General features: G+C 38.0%; 1 protein-coding gene across 2 annotated transcripts in view; it reads right to left on the bottom strand.

Annotated features, from left to right (window-relative positions):
* The window catches only part of kdm6ba (lysine (K)-specific demethylase 6B, a), a 104,358-nt gene that overhangs the window by 53,335 nt on the left and 26,934 nt on the right, over positions 1-24,089 (bottom strand). The window contains exon 3 of one of the 2 annotated variants that reach the window (XM_067401781.1): positions 22,429-22,525. The gene's annotated coding sequence lies outside the window, so the exon portion shown is untranslated. Of the gene's footprint in view, positions 1-8,732; positions 8,759-22,428; positions 22,526-24,089 lie in introns of those variants that run through there. The other variant, XM_067401782.1, reaches the window with a different exon arrangement.

The raw sequence follows: 24,089 nt of genomic DNA, 5'->3' as shown, positions 1-24,089 counted from the left end.
ATAATATTACTGTATCTTGAGACTTTCATAATCATTAAAAAAACTCTTAAACTTTTAAACTGTAGTGTACCTGTATTTACTGCTGTCCATTTATGATTTGTAGTACCCAAGACTGATGTTAGTACAAGGTGTAAACAAGTTTACTTTTTATATAAATACAGTGTTTCCCACAGGATTTTGTGAGACTGTGGTGGGTAAACATTGGTTCCTCTAAGGCAGGGATGGGCAGTTTCAGTCCTGGAGGGCCACTGCCCAGCAGAGTTTAGCTCCAACACTAATCAAACACACCTGAACCAGCTGATCAAGGTCTTTAGGATTAGTAGAAAGTTATAGGCAAGTGTGTTTTTATCAGGGATGGAGATAAACTCTGCAGGACTCTGGCCCTCCAGGACCGGAGTTGCCCATCACTGCTCTAAGGGGTCCAGGGGCATGCCCCCCGTAGGAAAATTTTGTACATTTTAAATTTAAATGTATAAATCTGGTGCATTTTGAGAGCAAAATTAAGTGACTAGATCAATGAAGAAATTTGTTCTCTTGTAAACAATTTTGTGCTCTAATAGTAATTTATTTTTTGGTGATGGTAGGGCACATTAGTCACGTACACGTATATAGTAGGCTAAGTGATATAAGTGGTCAAACATGTAGAGTATACATTTAAACCATTAAAAATATGTAGCAAAAGAGGTTACCTTTGTTGAATTAATTTATTTCTAGAATGATTAGTGGGAGTCTGTGTCTATACATCTGTATTTGTGGAACTAATGGTCACTCTTTGATTTGTTAAACACAATCCAGAATGCACTAAACACACTACTTCATTATAGAGAAAAATAACAAATTAATAAAAATGTATAATCATAAGCTGACCCAAAATAAATAAAGGCGAGTTTATAATTCAGCAGCAAAAAGTATTCTAGCCTAATTCTTAAAAAAAAAAAAAAAAATACTGTTTATATTAGATTTATATTTATATGTGAATGTAAAGATTTATATGAATTTAAAATAATGTAACATTAAAAGACATTTATTTTAAATGTATTGTACAGATTTTTTAAATGGGCCAACAAGATATGATAGATACTACAGAACAAAATAGGCTATTAATAATCTTTTAGTGTGCAAAACCATGATAATATGAAACACTTCAAAACAGCAGCACAAACCGCTTATGCGCATCCAGGGTGCAGAATGATGTGCTTGAAGCAATATGGAGTCACAGCGCACAGTTGCGCTGCGCATTGAAAAGTTCACGGCACAAAGAGAACGCGACACACTGTTTAATTGCTGAACAGAGAATGATTGACAGCTGCAGCGGAGGGAAGACGAGTTTGAGTGAACTTAAATTTAACGATGTATATATTCTTCTGTCCCTCACATGAAGCCATGGAATGGCTTCAGATGGCTTTGAATATAGTGCACGAAAACTTAATTGGTGCTGGTCTATTTCTTTTGCTCCATGACTCCCACTTTTGCCGTATAAAAGAACGCAAATATCAGACTGTTATTTAAATATCGCGTCAGGCCTTATTTCCGTTTAAATTTGAGACTGTGGTGGGACAATTTAGAATGTGGCGGGCTGTCTAGTTAATGTATGGGAAACACTGAAATATGTTATCTATATACAACACAGAAATACAAATACCTGGTGGCTATAATTATACAGTCAAATTAAACTCTTCAGGTCTTTTAGATTAAATCATACTACTGAGAAATTTTCCCCAATCTGTGTTAGAGAAGGAACGAGAGTGAAAAGAAAGAGTACAAGAAACAGTTTATTTGTAAGCCTAAAAAACAGGAGCCCAAGTGCTTCCTGTTTAGACTAGTGGGAGTAAAAAGGGGCGGGGCTGGTAGCATGTTATTATGACATCATGGTATGAAAAATCCCAAGATTATTGTATTAAAACAACGCAGAGAATGAATCTGTAGAATAACCAATTCTGCTATTTCTTAACTTAAAGTTGACTAACTTCTGTTCATTCGAGAAACAGATGGATAGAATAGAAAAACAGAGAGCCACGTGAGTTTTGTTGGGTTTGCAGTTTGGCCCTTTAGGACATGTTTAGAGGGAGAATCGGAATTTGGAATTCGCCTGCTCTGTTTTCCAACCCCCCTCCGCCTGGAGCTTAAAGAATGTACCTCCACACAGCTGGCCAAACACACACACTCACAAACGGGAATAAAAACACATGCATGGAAATATACCTTATAAGAATCAAAACATATACTGGGACAGGACTTTCATGCACACTCAAGTATGCACTACGGTTGCACACACAAACACATACATGCATAAGTTAGCAAGCATGTTGTAAGGTAAAACTTTTGCTCACGTGTGTGCATGTGACAAATACGGGGGAAAAAATACTATTTTACACCTCATTTGCATATTGTACAGCAAGGCAGGCTCATTGGGAATATCCCTGTTTTGGTTCTGCAGGGAGTTGGTTTGCTCTCCATGTAGAATGTGCAGCAGGAGTAGCGTGCATTTCATGACAGGGTGGAGCGATCCACAGCGGGGGGAGGCTATCCAGCAGGGGGTGCAGGAGGAGGTGAGCGAGTTTAAGGGATATTTTTAGTAATGCTGGTAACACAGGCATGAACACAAAACTATAAGCAGCAGGAGGAATCGTATAGCTTGTATAACACTCAAACGTGATCACATTCACTGTCTAGTTCACATGGTGTATAAGATAAATAAACAGGCTCAGCAATAAACATCAGCAGGAACTTCAGCAGACCAGCAGAAACCATGACGACAACACACAAATCCACACACATACAGCTGTATCACACAAAAGACTGGCCTGCAGAAACACACACACATGTTTTGCACAAGGCATATGCACACCTACTTAACCAGATGTGCAAACACAAATGCATGCACAGGCACACAGCATGCAGAGAAACCTCAAACAACACAAGACTTTGTTGTAAGGACTCGTTTCTTTCAAACAGTTTATCCCAGGGGTCTCAAACTCAAGTTACCTGGGGGCCACTAGCCATTAGGGACCAGTTGAACAAGTATGGTACTTTAACAAACACACATTTTAAGCTATTTAAATTGTTCAGTTATTTAAAGCTGCTGTCCTTAACTTTTTAGTGTTTAAAATTTACGAAAATTATATAATTAGCGAGTACATCATGAATCCATTTTCCAAACCGTCGGTTTTTGTCGGACTGGCAAAATACAGTGGCTGCAGTAGTTGCAGCATGTCAAAAATAATAAATAGACATGTTTTATATTATTTTAATAACAACAATATATACAAAGTTCTGGCATGAAACTCTAGGTGGGGCGCTGACTGATAGGTCCTTAACTCATTTGGTAGCACTCATATCATTATCTACATAGCGCAGCTGAGTGGTTGCTGTGGTATTAGCGGCCAAAGAGCTTGCTGCTCAATCAATCAAATACTTGACATTGTTTGCAGTTAGCAGTCTGCAGCGGAAACCCTCCACCTTCCCCAGCTCCACCTGTATAGATCCGCTATTGGGTTTATTTCGTGTATGTTCTATGTGCAGCAGCAGCATGTCTGACATGCTCACAGCAATGTCTCTGAATGTATTGGCAGTAGCAAGTCTCTGTACTTGCTCTGCAGCAGTAGTAGCAGTAGCAGCAGCAGCAGTAGCAGCAGCGTAGCAGATCTTTTCCGCTAAGACCAAATACATTACATTGCCATATCCATTATCATGCCAATCTCTCAGAGTTGTCATGACAGAAATATATTTATTTGAAATAGCAATTTTACGATGTCTTTACTTACTTTCTAAGCCTTGAAAGTGGTAATTGCGTTGCTGTCTATTGTGGACCAGAAAGCTCTCGGATTTCATCAAAAATATCTTAATTTGTGTTCCGAAGATGAACGAAGGTCTTACAGATTTGAAACGACATGAGGGCGAGTACTTAATGACAGAAATTTAATTTTTGGGTTAACTTAACCTTTAAAATTGCCATTAGTTAATGCACAAACCAGATCTAAGATAAATCCTGCATATTCCCAACAAAATAAATCCATGTATTCATCCATACACAACACTGCTCAGATCGAATAAAAGAGAAAGCATTCAAGCACATATGTGCCTCTGTCCCCACGGCTCCCTGTTTTGCTGTGGCAAAGATCAGAGACGCCAATTTATTCTGACCTCACAAAGACGGAAAAGCAGGAAGGAAAAAAAAACCTTCCTTTAAAAAATCTGCTCCATATTTCCACCACATCTTGACCCACCGGGATCCCAAACATCAAAGTGTGTGTGTGCGGTTGAGCTTGGGCTTGTGCACCCGGATGCGTGTTTACTCAGCAAACACTTCAGTTGGGTTGCTAGGACACCTGCTCAGGACACGTGCTGAAGCATGACAGGGCAGTATGAACTTTGACCTTTATGAAGGTGACCTTTTCGACCCTGCAGTAGCATGGCTTTTTTCTGTGACCAACTCTCCCATCTGATCTTTCACCTTTACCCTCTCACCCTTAGCCACAGCTTGCAGAGTTAGTTTAAAAGTGTGTGTGTGTGTGTGTGTGTGTGTGTGTGTGTGTGTGTGTGTGTGAACATGAGAGTTATATGAGAATGTAAAGGTGTAAATACTTAAAGTTCACATGCAAACAGGTGTGCATGTGTTCTTAAAATATACACTCATACACATATGTTGGGTTTGCATGTTTTATGGGGACGTTCCATAGACATTGACAAACTTTCTCCATTTTTACATTTTCAAAAAACATCACTTAGTACTATTTAATGACCAAAAATGTCCTCACAAGGACAAAGATTTCTGTAATTGCCATCTTTGTGGGGACCACACACACACACACACACACACACACACACACACACACACACACACACACACACACACACACACACACACACACAGACACTTACTTCATTTACTTATCTAAATGAGGACATTGCATAGACTTCTATTGTTTTATATATAGCTAGTTATAAATGTTATAACCTAATCCTAACCCACACCCTAACCTTAACCCTAACAGACAACTTTCTGCATTTTTACAATAAAAACAAAACTGAATTTAGTTTTTTTATACTGTTTTACAGATGAGAACATGGAGGTTTTGGAAGATTTTGTCAGGTTTTCTGGGTACAAATTTTTTACAAACAGACACAGATAAATAGGGCTGCCCTTGACTAAAGATTTTTCTAGTCGACTAGTAGTCGTTCATTTAAGCGATTAGTTGACTAATTGCATGTTTATATTAATAAACAATATAAATCATAATAATGAGCCTTTAATCGCCTATATATCATACATTGTCTAATCAGCGCAGTAGTGGACGCACCTATATGAACGTTTCATACGGATTACATAATTTGAGAATATTTGTTTTAGATTTAAATTGATTTAAATTAATTTAAAAGTTTCACTTTTAAAAATTTCAGCCAGAATTTTCAAAAATTTCAGCTTTAGACATTTCAAGCTTTCCATAGATATATTTCTCATGTCTGTGATGCAAGTAGGCTGCATTTCACTGGCACAAAAAAATCAGATTTTTTGCTCACATCCGACACAGATCGGAATTTGTTGCACATGTGTAAACACAAAAATCCACACAAAATCTGATTTTTTTGTCAAAAGATCGGATCTGTGCATTAAGACTTGCAGTACATAACCAGCCAAGTGCTCAAAACTACCTCTTACCTTAGCCTGATTCACAACGGTAAGCTTGTAATAATATTTTCTAATTCATGTGTTTCTGGTGGGTTTCCACAGGAAATTTGAGCATGCCGCTGTTCTTCTTTCTCTGTTTACATAAAGAAGGAGTCCCAGCTAGTAGGCTATATGGCATGTGAGGATGCTGCAGGTGGCAGATCATAAACATCATTTTGATGGCGGATTGTATGGTATGACAGATTAACTTTAGAGATTAGACTGTACAGAAATGGAAATCTACAGGTAGCGCTAATTCACACTAAATACACAGAGTCACGTAATGCTTATGTTGCAAATTAATAATAATTTGCACGGTTTGACGTGATCCAAGCTAAGTGATCGTTAGATTTAATAACCATTGGCAGAGCGATTTATTTTAATGCTTTTTTTCACTAAGTTGGTCAGAACAAAAGTGGCAGATTTGTTACTTGTTCAGTTTTTCAGTGAAAATTCTTATTTTGGTCATACTTCCAAGACTACAATCTGTGATGCTGAAGTACAGTATACACCAGTGCAGTGACTGACAGTCAAACATTCTCCTCAAAACATTAGATTCATCCGTGCTGAGGAGCCTTGCCGATGTACAACCCACGTAAAGAAGATAATTCTGCAAATAACTGCAATTGCAGGTTTCAAACAGAGATGGCGACAAAGAGGCAAAACTTACGGACTACAGCTTTAAAGTTTAGAATGTTGGATTATTCTTATCTGTATGACCAAAAATGACATAGTATTTTAAGTTGCCTCCACCAATGCCTCCATGTCATTCAGTAAGCGTGCTCTCCACACAAACACTTGGATATGCGCCAAATAATAGCGCACATTTATCCAGGTTAACGTTTGAGCGAGCAGACTTGTAAAGTCGCTACACTCTAAAAAATGCTGGGTTAAAAACAACCCAAGTTGGGTTGAAAACGGACAAACCCAGCAATTGGGTTGTTTTAACCCAGTTGTTGGGTTAAATGTTTGCCCAACGTGCTGGGTAGTTTTATTTAACTCAACTGTTGTATAAAAATTACTGTATTGCTTGCTTAAAATGAACCCAAAATATGCTGGAAATTAACATTTGTTAATATGTTTAATAAATGAGCATTTATTAATAAGATAATGAATAGTAAACAATAAACATTTATTAAATTGCTTATTAATAAATGTACACCTTTTGATTATTATTGTTACCTCTAGTAATTATGTGTCTTGTAATGTGTATTTTGGATTCATTTTAAGCCAGCCATATAGTCATTTTTAATCAGTAGTTAAAACAACCCAATTGCTGGGTTTGTCCATTTTCAACCCAACTTGGGTTGTTTTTAACCAAACATTTTTTAGAGTGTACAACCTATATGTTTCAAGTGATAAACCATATTTGAGGTTGATGAATGATGAATGATAAACAAATGTTTGGATGTCCGGCCGTTTGTCACCTTCTGTCACAGACTGTGTGATTTTGCCACTTTCTGCGACTAACCAACTAATACCAATTTTGGTCAACTAAACTTCTTCTCATCGACTATGCAATTAATATGCTCTCACATTCAATAATTTGAGTACCTCTGTCCATCTTTTCCACGCTCTATGTGTATGTGACAAATGTCTAGACTTTGACAGATTCACACACACATTTATTGCTTGTACAGTATGTGTGTGTGACCTTGGCCCTGTTTACACCTGGTGTTAACATCCATCTCATGTGATCCAATCACAAGTGGTAAACGGAGACACATTGCTGTTTACCTCTGCTACTAACATGCATCTACAATGTGACCAACTCTCAAGGTTTTCAAACAGGAGGGGTCTCTGATTTCATGACTACATACGGTAACTTACTGTATCAGTTGATATTAATGCAAATTATGTTTTGAACCCTTTTTACACCTGTGTTCTGCACTGACCACTTGTGATCGGCTCACACTAGAAGAATACCAGCTTTAAACAGAGAATTTAAGTAGGCTGGTTAATAAATACTATTAATAATAATAACACCATGTTTTGCTCTACAACAGGTCCATGACACAGTAACCATACGCACAATGTTAAGTGTTCTTGCTCCTAAAAGCAGGGACTGAATGTGAGCCCAGAAAGCCCACAGACCTGATATACTGCTGCTGGATCTGTTCTACAGACCCTATTAAGTGCTCACTATCAGCTGAGTCAGCTACAGACCGCTCACACTTAGATAAAACACACACAGAGGTGAACAGGCATGTGCATCTGGATTCTCTTAGCTCAAATACAAAAGAGTTAGTATGCGAACTGCTCTGAATGTGCAATTTGTGTGTGTGTGTGTTGGGATGTTCAGTCAGTGCTTTGATAGCTGCTGGAATTTGGGAAAGGAAAGGCAACAAGTCCAAAGAGAATGAGGGACAGGGAGAAATAGAGAGGAAGGGAAAAAGGGTCAAATACACAAACACAAACCACATGCAGCTGGTCTGTATATGCCTCAGCACGTGAGTCTTGCAGACTTTCCTTTCGGGTTCAGGGAGTTTTTGTGTGCACGGATGCATATTTATGGCTGCTGTTTACAAATGTGTGCAAGGTTGTGTGTTCAACTCCCTTGCTTCTGTCTTCTCTGCACACACACAGGTTTTGGACCATAGAAAGAGAGTGAGTCACCTTTTGGGTTCAAAGGCCTGCCAAAAATATAAAAATAGAGCGGAAGAGAGACACAACCACAAAAACACTGACCACAGACTGAGTCACTTCAGGCCACATCCATCAAAGTACTGAAAAACACTGCGGTGTCTCTGTCACAGCCCACCTATTAGACAGAGACATATGTGTCCCTCCCACTGTGGGCACCTATGGTTGAGGGGGCGTCGGCTTGTCTAATCCCCACCCCCATCCTGCTCCTGTCTGACTCCAGGGAGTGAATGTGAGAGACAGAGACAAACAGGCTCTGAAGTTTAAGAAGTTTCTCTTTCTTTGGCTTTTATCTTGAAATTCAAATCCCCTTTGTGTCATTTCAATTACTCACACACACGTGATGCTGCTAAATGGTCAGAGTGTACAATCTCTACTGAACAAGATCATCCAAAAAAGAAAATTGTCATCAATTACTCACCCTTATGTCTTTCCAAACCCGAATGTCTAAAAACAAAAAGGGAACAACTACATGAATATCCAGCAGGATAGATTCATTACAATAGCAGTGCATCATGACTCACTTTAACACTTAATAAAGCACCCAAAAGAGTCCATGCAGCATTTTCCAAGTGCTCTGATGGTGTGGTGGCCGGCAGTGCTCTCTCGTGCACATCCACATACTGACACAATCATTTCACGTGTTTCAGAAGTTCCACACAGGATCCAGAAGTGCAGCACCATTCACAAGAGTGAAGTTAACAATCAAAGGTGATGAATACATTTACAGTTATGCATTTGGCAGATTATTTTATCCAAAGCGACATACGTTGCATTCAAGCTACAGTTCAACAGCACCATGCTCTACTGTTTGGGCTATAGAAATGCCACTTTCTAAATGTAATGAAGTATACATGGACTTTTCTTCACTAGTGAATGGTGCAGGTGTGAGTAGTCAAATGCAATTCAAGGTCAAAATGCTCATCTTGACAAGGCATTAAAATAGTTTGTTTGCCTTGAATGAACAAACGACTTACTGGTCACACATTTATCAATTAACTTGAATTATTACTTGAAAACATATGCTAGATTGAACCTATGGTAAAACTTATACTTAAATACTGATTTAAGAAAACTTATACCAAAATATTGATTTCTCAATTTTAATCGATTCTGGAAATTCAAACAAATAGCATTTTGGCGCTCTGTAATGTGGCATGACAGATTGCTTTAGCCTCAGACTCAGTTCAAGCAAAGCGGAAGCGCAGAGCACACGTGAACCGATCATCTCTTCTGCTTTACTACTAGATACAGCACAAAATAAACATGAATGAACATCAGAAGGTGTGTTGAAAGATACAGTACAACTACAGAAATCTGTATCATGTAATCGCTTAGTGTTTCAACCACAGAAAAATGTCAATAAAACATAACACATATTGTTTTATTTACCTCAGAAAGGCCATTCAGTGTCCATAAATTTGATAGTTAGCAAGAAAAATTAACTCTAGATAGGAGCATTTATGCACTGTATTGCATATTCCTTTTATTTTTTACTTTACCTGTTCTTTAATATTTAATGTGAGTTTGAATAAATCAGTCATGTTTTATGCCAGCCACCATGGTTATATTTAACAAAAAACGGGTAGAAACCGTCCCTTGTTGTCATTATAAAGTTATCATTTTAAAAACTTTTGTGTAAGTTTATTGTAAGTAGCCTATACAAATCAGCTAATTTTAATCTGTAATATTATAGTGATGCACCAACTGGGGCTCCCTGTAAAGTTTACAGCATAAGTTGAGAGATATTTGTTTCCTTGAGAATATTTCCATGTACTGTACTGTATTGAATCGAAATTGGAAATTAATCGAACTGAAAGCTTGTGAATCAAAACCAAATCGAAATGTGAAGTTTGTGTCAATACCCTGCCCTAATAAGATACCACTGTTTATTTGATATGACATAAAGGAATGTGTTTAAAAACATTTTTTTCTACAATAAAACCGATATTGTGAAATTTCACTGGTTTTGGTATTAACTACTGAAATGTTGGTATTGTGACAACCCTATTCTTTTCTTTGGGCAAAATTACTGCAATGCACAGCTTACTGTTTTATTTTAAAGCACACAAATGGCGATATTGTGTAGAAAAAGTAATCAAGTTACATGCAGATAAAGCATGAGTGTTTTCTAAATATGTGTTGAGTGAGAGAGGAGGGATGGTGACTGCTGGAATCTGTGTGTTGTGTGTGTGTGTGTGTGTGTGTAGTTATGTGATGTTGTGTTGAATGCGGATGGGGGGTTTCACTGCCAGGGGGGAAGGGAGAACGTCTGGACGCAGAGGTCATGAGGGTTTAGGGTGTCTTAAAAGTTTTTGTACACAGACAGACAGACACACACACACACAAACTTGACACTCACTCAGACGTGTAAGGTCATGTTACTGGCCCGATTTCGCTAGGCATGTAAACGCCTTTTCCACAGTTCTGCTTATTCAGTGTGAAGACTTGTCACATAAATGAAGCTTTCTTGCATCGTCAGGTTTTCATAACGAGATGATTTTTGAAAATCTTCTGAGAATTTTGTAAACACTGATACTAAAGTAACAGTGATACTGATGACAGAAAGAGTCAAATTTACACTATCGTTGAAAAGTTTGGGGTCGTAAGGTATTTTAATGTTTTTGAAAGAAGTCTCTCGTGTGAATGCTGCATAATATTGTGAAATATTACAATTTAATTTTTAAAAACTTTTTGAATATATTTTATAAATAAATACATTTTATATATTATATATATATATATATATATATATATATATATATATATATATATATATATATATATATATATATATATATATATATATATATATATATATATATATATATATATAATTCATATAATATATATGAATTTTCAGCACCATTACTCAAGTCTTCAGTGTCATATAACCTATTCTAATATGCTGATTTGGTGCTCAAGAAACATTTCTTATTATTATAAATGTTGAGCTGCTTAATTTATGGAAACCATGATACATTTTTTGATTAATATAAAGTTTGTTTATATAAAGAACATAATTTATTTGAAAAAGATCTTTTGTAACATAATAATCACTAAATAAATACATAAATCACATAAATATTACATTACATTTTTAAAAAAAAATCTTACTGACCTCAAACTTTTGAACAGTTCTGTACACGGTAACGTATACGGGAATGTAAACTGCTGAAATATTTCAAATAGCTCAGCACAGATGTGTATACACATATAAACACAGAAGAATTTTAAGATTAATTTCTCCATAAAAACTTCTTTTTGTGTAGACACGTATACATGTGTTCATTACAAATGTGTATGTGTGTTTCTGTGGTTTGGACTCATTAAAGGTAATGATCCATCTGAGTGAGAAGAACCTAATTAAAACACTATGGAAGACCACACATGACCAGAACCACCCTGAGCTCCCAGACACTGTCTCTCTCTCTCTTTCTCTCTCTGGGGCTCGCTGTGGGTGGTGCACGGGGCGGTACTGGAGCTTAGATGCTGGTACCACTCAGATGGGCATACAGTGAGGGCAAAGAATTCATTAACCAAAATACTTAGGAGTTTGATGTGAGGCCACACACAGCGTGAGACACACACACTGCCACACAGCGGCCACTGCAGCTGCAGTTTGTGCAAAACAGAGCGCGTGCGGAGGGTTGTGTGAGCCAGAGATACAGAGCAGGCTGTCAAAGTGAAATGATATCAGAGTGAGAGCAAGAGGCACAGATAAAGCTTGTGCAGTGCCAGCGTTGGGGGTTAAGAGAGCTGGATGGAGACCAGCTTTGTCCTTTCAGGCCTCCGGGGATTCTGACACAGGCAGAGAAGGCTGCAGCTCTGGCCCAAGGCCAGGCCACACGCAGGGGCCGTGCGTGCAGGAAAACCCCCGGCTAAAAGGGGATCACCAGGCCATGCAAGGCAGACACGCTGCCCTGCAGCACTGGCACAATACAATAGCATGCAGTTCCACTGGGTAATAAAGTTAAGAAAATGTATCTTGATATTTTTCAGCCATTGATGATATTTAATATCTTGAACAATCTTGATATTCATGTATTTGTTCTGAAATGGCTAAAAAGTATTTCTATTATGACAACTCCTGGAAGAGTTTAGCATGGTAATGGATATGACAATTTTAATGTATTTAGTCTGTATTGGCAGAATGGATCTGCTACACTGCTGCTGCTCTTGATTATTGCTGCTGCTGCTGCTGCTGTAGAGCAAGTAAGGAGACTTGCTACTGCCAATACACACGCGGCACACTGCTGTGAGCATGTGAGGCAAACTGCTGCTGCACAAAATTACTCGTAGCAGATCTATACAGGTGGAGCTGGGGAAGGTGGAGGGTATCAGAGGAACTTTGAAAGCGTATTGCGATCTGCCACAGCAAACACTGACCAACTATTTAAATATTAAGCAGCAAGCTCATTGGCTGCAGATGCAACAGGAACCAATCAGCTTGTGCCATGTGTGCCGTTACGTAATTGTAAGCAGAATGCGTTAAGTCTGCGCCATCTAGAGTTTCATGACAGAGGAACCATCATTTCACCCAGTCACAGTAACTAATAGGATTCAAAAATTGTAACAGCAAGAAGTAAAATAAAAGTAAAAATTAAGTCATGTTTTCTACACAAGACATTCTAATGATACAAGGTGATCAAAAGAAACATTTATATGCTAAATTTTACTAAAACACTTTAACGTAATGTAAAATGGCCCCAAGAACTTTGAATGATGCCAACAGTTGATTCTCAACTGATTCAGAGAAATGAATCAAACTTAGCAACTCTAACACCATTTTTGCTACAGTCTCATTACAAAACTAATAAAATAATGACTCTTTGGGAAATTAAAGGTGCACTCAGTAATTTATTTCTAATGAAAAACATATGCATATAAAGAAATAATTAGCATTTTAAAACAGTACAGTTAAATCAGTAAAAGTTGTTTTTTAAGTTTGTTTTTTGGGTTTCAGGAGGGTGCCCATGAGCACCCTTTGTGGCTGATATGCGCCCTCGATCCACATTTTTGCTGAGAGCTCCGCAAAAGACTTCTACCTGACAGTCAAAGTGCCATTACGTCACAAATGTGTGGATTCGGAGGAAGATTGTGAGGGCTTAGAGTTCCATTTGGAGCAGGGCCTGTGCCACCTTATTGCATGCAGAGATCACATGACCAGGCGAATACTACTTGCTTTATCTCGGAAAACAATCTGCAACTTTAATGACCAAATAAGATATTCACAATGTTGCTCATTTTTTATATTATTTTTACATCTCCAGCAAAACTATTGCAAATAAATCATGAATATTTAATGTATCACCCAACCCTACTATAAACACTTCACATAAACACAAAAAGAGAAACAACACACACTCACACAGACATCTGCTCGCTAAAAGCAGGCAATTAATTAATCCTGAAGACAACTGCTCACTGTACAAGCCCAAGCTGAAGTGGCCTTCTGATTGTAACTATGCTCTCCAATGAAAAGCACTGTTGCTGTGCCATTGTACAGTCAGTGATAATTAAACCATGGCACTGAATGATTACCATGCGTACAATGTCATTTACATGGTACTAAAAAAACATTTAATTGAATACACCTATATATGTGGCAGACACTTTCCCTCCAGAGCGACTTGCAGTGAACTTACTGTATACATAAGCTACACATTCCCTCGGAATCCAGCCCATGACTTTCTAACACCATGCTCTACCAGTTGAGATACAAAAATCATGGTATTAATTTACTGATACTTTTTCATTAGTGAAGAGTTGTCATTACCTAGAAAAGGACAGATAAATAAAGCAAAAATAACAGCCAAAACAAAATAGCTTTGGAATGCCAGGTCTGGTGGTTAACACTTCAAGCTAAAATGCTCTCGCAAAAGTGTCAAAGTGCTCAAAATACATAAAATGGCCAGTATGTCATTCTTGACATATAAGCAGAAGTCAAAAGCTCAAAACAAGAAGTGGACAGTAAGTTCAGTGCCTGAAGACAGATTCCTTGATTTCAGTTGAAACACAGTTTGTCTGCATGTCCCTCCATTTCTGTCTTTCTCTCTCACTCTCTCCACCACAATATCTTTGTGCCGGAGGGTATAACAGCCAGTAGCCATTTTTTCCTTTGACAGAAGCCACCCATAATTCCATAGGCACAATTTTCATGATGGCAGTGCCAATAGTGTCCGTGTACTGTTGCTTGGAATTACATCATCGCATTGCATGTTGCTGCTCTGGGATTTTAGGACAAATGAGTGTTTATGAGTCCATGCGTGTGTGTGTGTGTGTGCAAGGATTAATGCTTCGTGCCTGGGCAAGTGACCTCTGTATAGAACAGACAAACGAAAGAGATCAAGTTACCCCATTTCCCCCCTTTTCTCCTGCTCTGTCTCTCCGTCTCTGTCGGGTATAGAGTTTCTCCAGGCTCCAGACAGAGGCACTAATAGGGCCTTTACCCCCAGACACCAACAACACAGGGGACAGAGAGACAGACAGGGAGAGAGAGAGAGAGCGAGACAGTGGGGCGTGTGCGTGAGATAGAAGTAAATTGTGTAATTGATGGCACACCTGCATGCTATCAGTAAAAACAAGAGCCATAAGTGTGTGTTAAAAGAAGAGAAACAAGAGATAGAGAGGGAAGTGTGTGTGTGTGTGCTATGTGCAGTATATTCAGCATTTTGAACTCAAAAATGAATGTGAAATGTGCAGTACCAGGGGCAGCATGCTTACGTTCATTTTATCATGTTCCCAACAATCTACAATAGTACGTTTTCTACTGCAGATACAAACTAACAATGATTCCACTTCCTGACAAACATTTCATTCTCCTACAACTGCTTTTTCAAGACGTTCTATCATTGTCTCCTCATCCGCTCCCCACCCCCAAATCCCTCATGACCCCTTAAGAGTCTCTGACAAAACAAACTCCTCCCATGCGACCCCTGTAGCCCTGAATGCAGTTAATTATGTTATTGTTAATGACATAAGGAAAAGGAACTAAACTAACTAAACTCAAACAACAATCTAGTAGTGTTGTCAAAAGTACCAACTTCGATACCAAGTCGGTACTGAAATTTTAAAAATGTGATGCTTTAAACGCTTTTGAGCAGATTCGTAAACACCTCTGATTGGCTATTGTGTTCACACGCTCAGCATATATGTCTGTGATTGGCTACAATGATCAATGAACCGGAGCGTTTCAAAGCACACGGAAGTGTTTGAAAACGATTAGAAAGCAGGAACGGTCCGCTGATAGACGCCTCCTTTTAAACCCTGCCATGTCTATCCATGTAAGTGTTCGGTGAAGAGCTTCATTGATGTCTATTTACAACATGTTTTTGAAGTATTGAACATTGTAGCCAATCACAGACATTTCTGGTGAGTCTTCACCGAGCGTCATTACAAGGATAGACACTATATCACCGGACCAGTATGCTGACAGACGCCTGCTTTCAAACTTCCGTGTTCTTTCAAACCGGTCCGCTGATAGAAGCCTGCTTACAAACACTCCCGCTATCAAAACGCTTTCAAACACTGACGTGTGCTTTCAAACGGTCCTGTGCGTTGATCATTGTAGCCAATCACAGACATTATACGTTGAACACATGAACACAATGGCCAATCAGAGGTGTTTACGAATCCGCTCAACAGCGCTCAATACTTCAAATTTTTAAAATATTTAAAAATTTTATCTATCTTTTGACAACACTACAATCTAGTGCTACATCCAAAATCAAATACTTCCCTACTATATGGTGTGCAGAAAATAATATGCTAACAAAGTAGTATGTTCGAAAAACAGTATGTGAAAAGTCCCCGGATGACCTACTACTTCCGGTGAGATTCTGAAGTGTGTATTTGCTGGACTCGTTACTATCCCATGAGGCCATGAGAGAGGATTTATTAATGGCAGTGAAGCGACACAACTGATGCTGGCAGGTCACATGACAGTAATTGGATAGCTAATCAGTAAAAATGCCCAAAGTAAATAACCAATAGAAACAAACCCAGCTACCAATAGAGAACAAGATACATCCAAACACACAGCAAACGTAAACAACACAAAGGGCAGAAAGAGAAAAGGTAATAGAATATGCCATAGGTTATATTATGTTTGACTGATATTAATTCAAGGGTTTATACTTTTATATGCCTCTCTATATCTGCTGGCCAAACAGACAGTGCACATATGCGTACAAATGCACATAGGCGGAAAACCCATACACATTGAAGAAATGCAGAGAAGGGGCTCCACACGAGGAGGTGTGTATGTTAACACTTTGGAGATAAAACAGTTACAAAAGACTCGATCCAGTTCCAGGCAGAGTCTATGTGTGTGATTAATGGTTACAGTATCCCAGGCAAGTGTGTGGGAGTGTTTGAGACCTCTATATGTGCCGCGGTCAGCAGCTACAGCATAATATCACAAATGAAACAGACACAGAGAGAGATACTTGTGTGTTTACATGTGAAAGTGAAGTAATCTGGTGACAGTTTGAAAGGAAGGAAAAGAAAGTGCTTTCATCATGCACATTGTATATTTTACCTAGTGAGCCTCTCTCGCTCTTTAAACCACACACACAATACTCTCTTCCCCTGCTGGGACTAGCAGACAGACGCAGTACGTTGACACCAAACCACACACACACAAACACGCGCATAAATATACTCCACTCACCTGGTATCAGCTGGCAGGTGTTCCAACACCAAAACACACACACACACACGTTTGTTTTTGTGAATTGTGGGGACATTCCATAGGCGTAATGGTTTTTCTATCACCCTACACCAACCCTACACCTAAACCTACCCATCACAGGAAACTGTGCACATTTTTACTTTCTCAAAAAACTCATTCTGTATGATTTAGAAGTCTTTTGAAAAATGGGGGCATGGGGTAATGTCCTTATAAGTCACCCTCTCCTTGTAATACCTATGTCATACCCATGTCATTATACAAATTTGTGTCCTGATATGTCACACACACACACACACACACACACACACACACACACACACACACACACACACACACACACACACACACACACACACACACACACACACACACACACACACACACACACACTACTACTATTACTACTACTCTTGGTTAATTTAAAACTCTCTGCATTGCAGTTCATTTAAGTCTAGGGGTAAAGGAACCAAAACATCTTTTTAAAATCCATAATCCATCACATTTTTGAGTAAATCTCTCAAATGTTTCTCCTAGAAAGCAATGAGATTACATACAGAGGAAAAATGTATATACCCCAGGATTCTCACAAGCATCATCTCCAAACTTTCAGAAAAGAGATCTAAGCAACATTACAAACTGTTCCCAGGTGCCAAAATCTGCTATCTAAAATTCAGAGATCTTATTATTTATTAGAAAAAAATTAAAAATAAAAATAAAATATTGGAGCAATGGCATCCACATTCATTTTATTGCTCTATACTTTTACTGCAAGACAACAATTGCCTATTTTTTTTTTTCTACTTTTAGGGATGCACAATACATCTGTACACCAACGGTTGTAGGACTGATAGATAATACTCATTTCCCCAATTTTTACACGTAGACTGCCTTTGTCGACATCTTATGCTCACTTAAAGTTATCTAATCTAATTTAATAACATTGTTAAATGTAATCTTTCTCAAAATGAATATTTGTTTTTAAAACTGTTCACTAGTACTATTGTTCATAATTTTAGAGTCAGTATGATTTAATACAAAGTTCTGTGAAGAAACTCTCTAGATGATGCAGGCTGATAGGTCCTTAACTCAATCAGCTTGAAATCACATCGATCTCTATAGAGCACACAACCCTCTACATTGCGAGTAAATGAGTCGCATATGCGACCAAATTTCACGAGAGGCTACTAAAAAAATATCATTTTTTAGCCAATGGCTAGTAAATTGTAAGATTTCTGTTGCCTGAAATTGGGTTGGAGGCAAAAAATAAGTTTAGTACAAATATAATTTAATAGCTTTACTCCCGGTCGCTTAGCTAAGAGCGCCCTCTGTGGCTTTCTCTCTCACACGCGCACTCACCGTGAGAGAAAGAGAAAGCACATGCAGGGCTCGTTGATAGAACCAGTGCTGCATGGTCATGAGAGTTTATTATTTGCCTTGCCATTTTAAACATTTATATGCAGGAAGACGCAAAAGATAACTCGTGCAGAAAGCTGTGTCTGACAGCACGCAAATACTGAATTGAGCACTCTTTTACATCTTGTGCTTGAACAGATAATTTCACACAAAATTATGTAAAAATGCCTGTCTTGGCGAGTATTCTAGTAAAAATAGATGGTTATGTCTTAAGTGAGTGTAAAACAGTTGAGAAAGTAAACGCGTGTGTAACAGAATATTGGATCCGTGCATTAGTCTTAAAGTGACAGCAGCCTAATATTCCTGCAGTCTGTGTTTTTAATGTTAATCAACTAACAGACTCAATGCAAAAAAAAAAAAAAAAAAACTTTTGTAACTTTAATAAGGACTAATTTATATTTAATTTATACTGTGAAGACTATGCAGTGCTATTTTACATGTGATTACTTTATTCAGTTTCTGTACCTAATCTACATCTAACTATACTGTTAGATCTACTTGAAAAAGCACTGTTTATTTAAATGCCACCTTTTCTAATGTGCATATTTGTGCTATTTATTGTAGTTTATTTGACCTTATTTAATTACAGACTGTTTACTTGACTTTAATAGAAATTTATATTTTATATTATATTTATGTACTTTTTTTTTCACTTGCATCATTCTTACATTACATGTAAAATGTCTGGTGAGTAATAAAAAATTACTAGCCAATGCTGACTGTGTGTCTGTAGAGGGTTGGCACAGCTGACTGTATCAGTAGCCAATGAGTTTGCAGTTTAACTTTCAAATACTTGATCAGCTTTTGCTGTAGCAGTTTGCAGCACACTTTCAGAAACCCTTCCCCAGCTCCACCTGTATAGATCGGCTATGTGTAATTCATGTATGCTATATTGTACAGCAGCAGCATGTCTTACTTTCTCACAGCAGCGTGTCGTGTATTTATCGGCAGTAGCAAGTACGCAGCAGCAGCAGCAGCAGCATAGCAGATCTATTCCGCCAAGACCAAACATCTTAAGATTGTCATATCCATTACCATGCCAAACACTCCAAGAGTTGTCATGACAGAAAAACTTTTATTTAGCAATGATGCAATAAATTAATCGAAAGTCACAGTAAAAACTTCTACACTGTTACAAAAAAAATCTATTTCACATAAATTTCACAAAATTGTTTTGAACTTTCTAATTATCAAAGAAATCTGAAAATAAAGTATCATGATTTCCACAAAACCTCTAAGCAACTGTTTATCACATTGATAATAAAGAGAAATGTTCCAAATCAAAAACTTAAACTTTTAAAAAAATCTTACCGACCCCAACTTATGAAAGGTAGTGTGTATAAATCTGTGTAGTGTAGTGAAGATCCCAAATTCACTTGTGGCATTTAAAATTACTGATTTTAGTTCTAATGTTTATTTTTAATTTATATAGACAAAAGTACAGAATTTTCACCTATAAAATGAAAATAATTATTTTAATATTGGTGCATCCATAATATTTTTTATTAGTCCTATATTACTATAGGAGAAACATCAAAGACAAGTTGACATCCTTTGGTCTGCAGATTTTTATTTATTTATTTAAAAAAAAAAAAAAGATCAGGGGTCTCATTTATAAAACTGTGCGTAGGATCCCTACTAAAAGTGTACGTACGCGCAAAAGCTAGATTCTGCGTACGCACAAAAAAAAATCAGATTTATAAAACCATGCGTACGCCAGAACCGGCACACAAATCCCTTTATAAATCCCAGTCAGCGGAAGATTGTGCGTACGTGCATCTCCACCCTGTCTCCTCCCCGAAATAACCATATATGGAGCTTACGACGCCTAGTTTTACTATGCATAACCTCATCTGCATATCATTTCCATACACGTTCCCAACCACGTGACACCATGGTTAACACCGTCAAAGGTACAAGACATTGGAAAATATTAGATATGGACTATAAATGCCATTTGTGCCACACATTATATTGATAAAGATCATCCAATATCCTCTTTATCCCCTTTGTTTTAGAATAAATATATCAAAATATCCATAAAAACAAAATTGTATAAAATACTTCAGATAAAGGTTTTAGGATAGAGTTGATTCATTCATTTCCACTGGCCAGATAGTATTTTAATAGTTTTAAACAATTCAAATCAAATTTATGCAGTTTTGCTGATGAGGTGAACATATCTTTTAGGAAGTTTATAGGCTATCTTTATTGGAAACAGATCGGACTACTTATTTATTGCAGTGTAAATACAATTGTCTGACTCGGCGCGTCACTGACAAAGTATTTTAAAAAGAAAACATGCAAATCTTACCGTTTTCCTCAAAATATATCCTTCAAATGGTAATTGTTTGAAGATCCTTCACACGACATCAACACCTCCTGCAGCTGCGGTTTTACAGTAAGATATTATCATTGGACCTATTCAAACTGGTCAACGGACCGTTCGACCACCGAATCCAGCAGTGTCTTCCATAATATCTAGCCTAAGTTAAGTGTGCATCTCTGATCGTTATTCTCGAAAAAATATTTTGTCATAACATCTGCAGTTTATTTTAAAGAGGAATTATTGTGCTCCTAAAACAGCGTGTCACTGGAAAAGTGATCGAAAGTAGCACATCTACTATCTCAATTCATATCACTTTTGTCTCCAGAATGTGCGTACGCACGGCTCAAAGTTTGCTTAAAGGTGCGCACATTCTCCCGTCAAGTTTGTTTTTATAGATCACAACCTTTGTGCGGGAACTGGCGTACGCACGCTTCCAGCCCCGTTTTGTGCATACGCACGCTTTATAAATGAGACCCCTGCACATTTAAATTTGCCATATCATGATAATTTACGAATCACATGACATGAGGGTAAGTAAATGATGGCAGAATGGGTGAACTAACATCAAACAATGAAAACATCACCAAGAACTGCATTAAATCTACTGAGCAATGAATTAGCAACATCTGAACAATACAATTTTCCACTGGGATTAGACCCCACAACTAAAAGTGCTGTTTTTTGATTCTTTGTGTTGTGGCAGTTATATACAGTAGCTGCAGTCTGTGTGTCACATATTCCTGATGGAACAGCAGCAGAGAGAGAAATCCAACAGTTCTGAGCTCAAGGACTCTTCACACAAGAGAGAGCGTCCTCCACAACCAACCTGGAAGAATATCTGCCTTTCACACATACTGATGCAGAATGTGTCATACAAACGAGAAAGATGGAGACAGAACATTCTCTCCATAATACTATACTTCAGCTGCTGTTGAACAAAGAGCCAGACAAAGAGATGCAGAATGAATCTCAGACAGTTTTATGGAAAAAAAGAGGGGGGTGGAATCAGTCACCTGAGAAAAGGGGGGAATATGAGAGCAGACAGATGAAAGAAACGTAGCCTGTCTTCTGTAATTCACATGCCTTCAGTCAATTTGCTCTCAACTACAGGGACCCCGTCCTTCACAGACCTTTATTACACATAGGTGCACACACACACTATTCCATCTTTTCTCCATTTCCGGCTTTAGACACGCATTTTCACTCCCTTCATCTCTCTCTTGCTCTGTGAGACGCAATAAGATTAGCAAAGAAGTCAAATAATGCCACAGGAGTTAGTGCACCAACACTCTCAGAGAAAAACAAAAACAGTCCCAGTGATACAGAGAGTGAGATTACATTAAGACTCAGTCACTTTTCTTGAGTTTGTAACATTGACACATTGAATTAAATAAAGTCCAAGAGCTCCAGAAAAACAACTCAGTTTTTTGTCCTATCTGCCCATGCATCCATCCATCCATCCATCCTGGTTTGTATGGCAGAGCACTACTCCTGAGTGCTGTCATTAAATGACTGTCATTAAACTGCAGATGCTGTCTGTCAATCAAACTGTATTTTGAGAGAAACGAAAGTAGATTTTATTCCCTTAAACTGTCACTTAGTTTCATCCACAAGCACTGAGACACACACACACCTGAACATCCTTCACTCGCACAATTGATAATTGGCATCCTGTCTCACCTGTGGACCTCTTCTTCCTCTTCGCTTCCTCTTCCTGTCGCATTCTCCTCGTCTCTCTTCTGCCATCTCATTTTTCTTTCCAGAGCAGTGAGTGAGTCTGGGAGGAGGAGCAGAGAGAGAGCAAGAGCGAGATGCATTATGTGTTTCTGCTCTTCAGGACAAAACAAGAAAGTCTAAAAATAACAGAGAAAGTATTCATCTGTGTCTCTCTGTACATGTCAAGATACTGTATGTTAGTACAGACTCAAGTCTGCACGTGTGTGACTAACTTTGACCAAAGAAAGCTATATTTTACAACACTGGATATTTTTTAATCCTTGGACCACGTAGTATGTTATAGAGGATGTCTGTGCATGAGTGTTTTATATGGGTTTCCACATACATTATATATGACATTTCAAGGTTTTATAAAAGAAATGTAATGTTTTTACAAATAAATGGAAAGCAATAAGAGATGACAACCACATAAGTCTCTTTAAGTCATATCAGTCCACTTCGTTATCTTGGTAACAAGCTGTTTACAGGCATATTTGTACTGCTCCTATTTACCTCAATGCTGAAAAATCTCAAGATTACATTCAATTCAAACTCTGACAATAGTCTCATAAATGTTGCTTCTTTTATTCAAATTACTCAGTTAACTGTATTTTCAGTTAATGTGCATGCAAATTCTCTACCCAAAAATGTGTTTTAAAAAGCTAAAAGGTGGGATTTTTACTTCCAAAGCCGCTATATGGACTGTTACAATTTTTAGCTTGTTCATTAAGATGTGTACCTCTGCAAAAGTGCAGTAGCTCTGTGTATGTGTTTGAGAAAAGTGCTGATGAAAAGTGTTATGTAACCTGATCTGCAATGGTGTTACAGAGGAACTCACTGACCCACAGTACAGTAATGCATACATTCAGTCCACAACTTATCTGCCTGCTGCACTTCATGTAACTAACCCGAGGAACCAGAATAATGTTCAAACTTCAAACACTAAAAACATCTTTAAAGGGTTAGTTCACCCAAAAATTAAACTTCTGTCATTAATTACACACCCTCATGTCGTTCCATCCAAACCCACAAGACCTTTGTTCATCTCGGAACACAAATTAAGATATTTTTGATGAAATCCAGTTGACGCAGTGAAGCACTTCCGTGTTTATGTCCGAACGTTGGCTCAGTATTGGTCGACACTGTTCATGTGAGGCACCACAATGCACGCGTGTGATGCTGACGCAGGAGCCGGCCAATACTGTCGCCGTTCGGATGTAAATACGGAAGCGCTGCACTGCATTCACTGTGTCAACTGTGTAGGAGAATGACAGGGAAGATGGAAGTCAATTATTTGCACACAGTCAATTATTCTTCTTCTCAAAATGAATTGCATTTTTGAGGGCCTAAACATGCTCAAAAAAACTCACGAAACTTTGCACACACGTCAGAAGTGGTGAAAATTTACATCTGATATGGGTTTCAGAATTAGGCGTGGCAAAATGGCTCGATAGCGGCACCTACAAAATTTCAATTAAGTGCCCTTCGCGCTACATTTCACATATAGGTATGAAATTCGGTAGACATATGTTACAGCCCAGTACCCAACCTGGGTCCAAAATATGTAAGCCTAATAGGAAGTGAGATATTTAGAATTTTCTCCGCAAAATTTTTGCAGTTTTTGC

This window comes from Chanodichthys erythropterus, chromosome 11 (assembly GCF_024489055.1).
Source record: "Chanodichthys erythropterus isolate Z2021 chromosome 11, ASM2448905v1, whole genome shotgun sequence".
In the NCBI taxonomy this organism is placed as follows: Eukaryota; Metazoa; Chordata; class Actinopteri; order Cypriniformes; family Xenocyprididae; genus Chanodichthys; species Chanodichthys erythropterus.
Note: the sequence above shows the minus strand (reverse complement) of the source record. Positions and strands in the feature narration are given on the sequence as shown.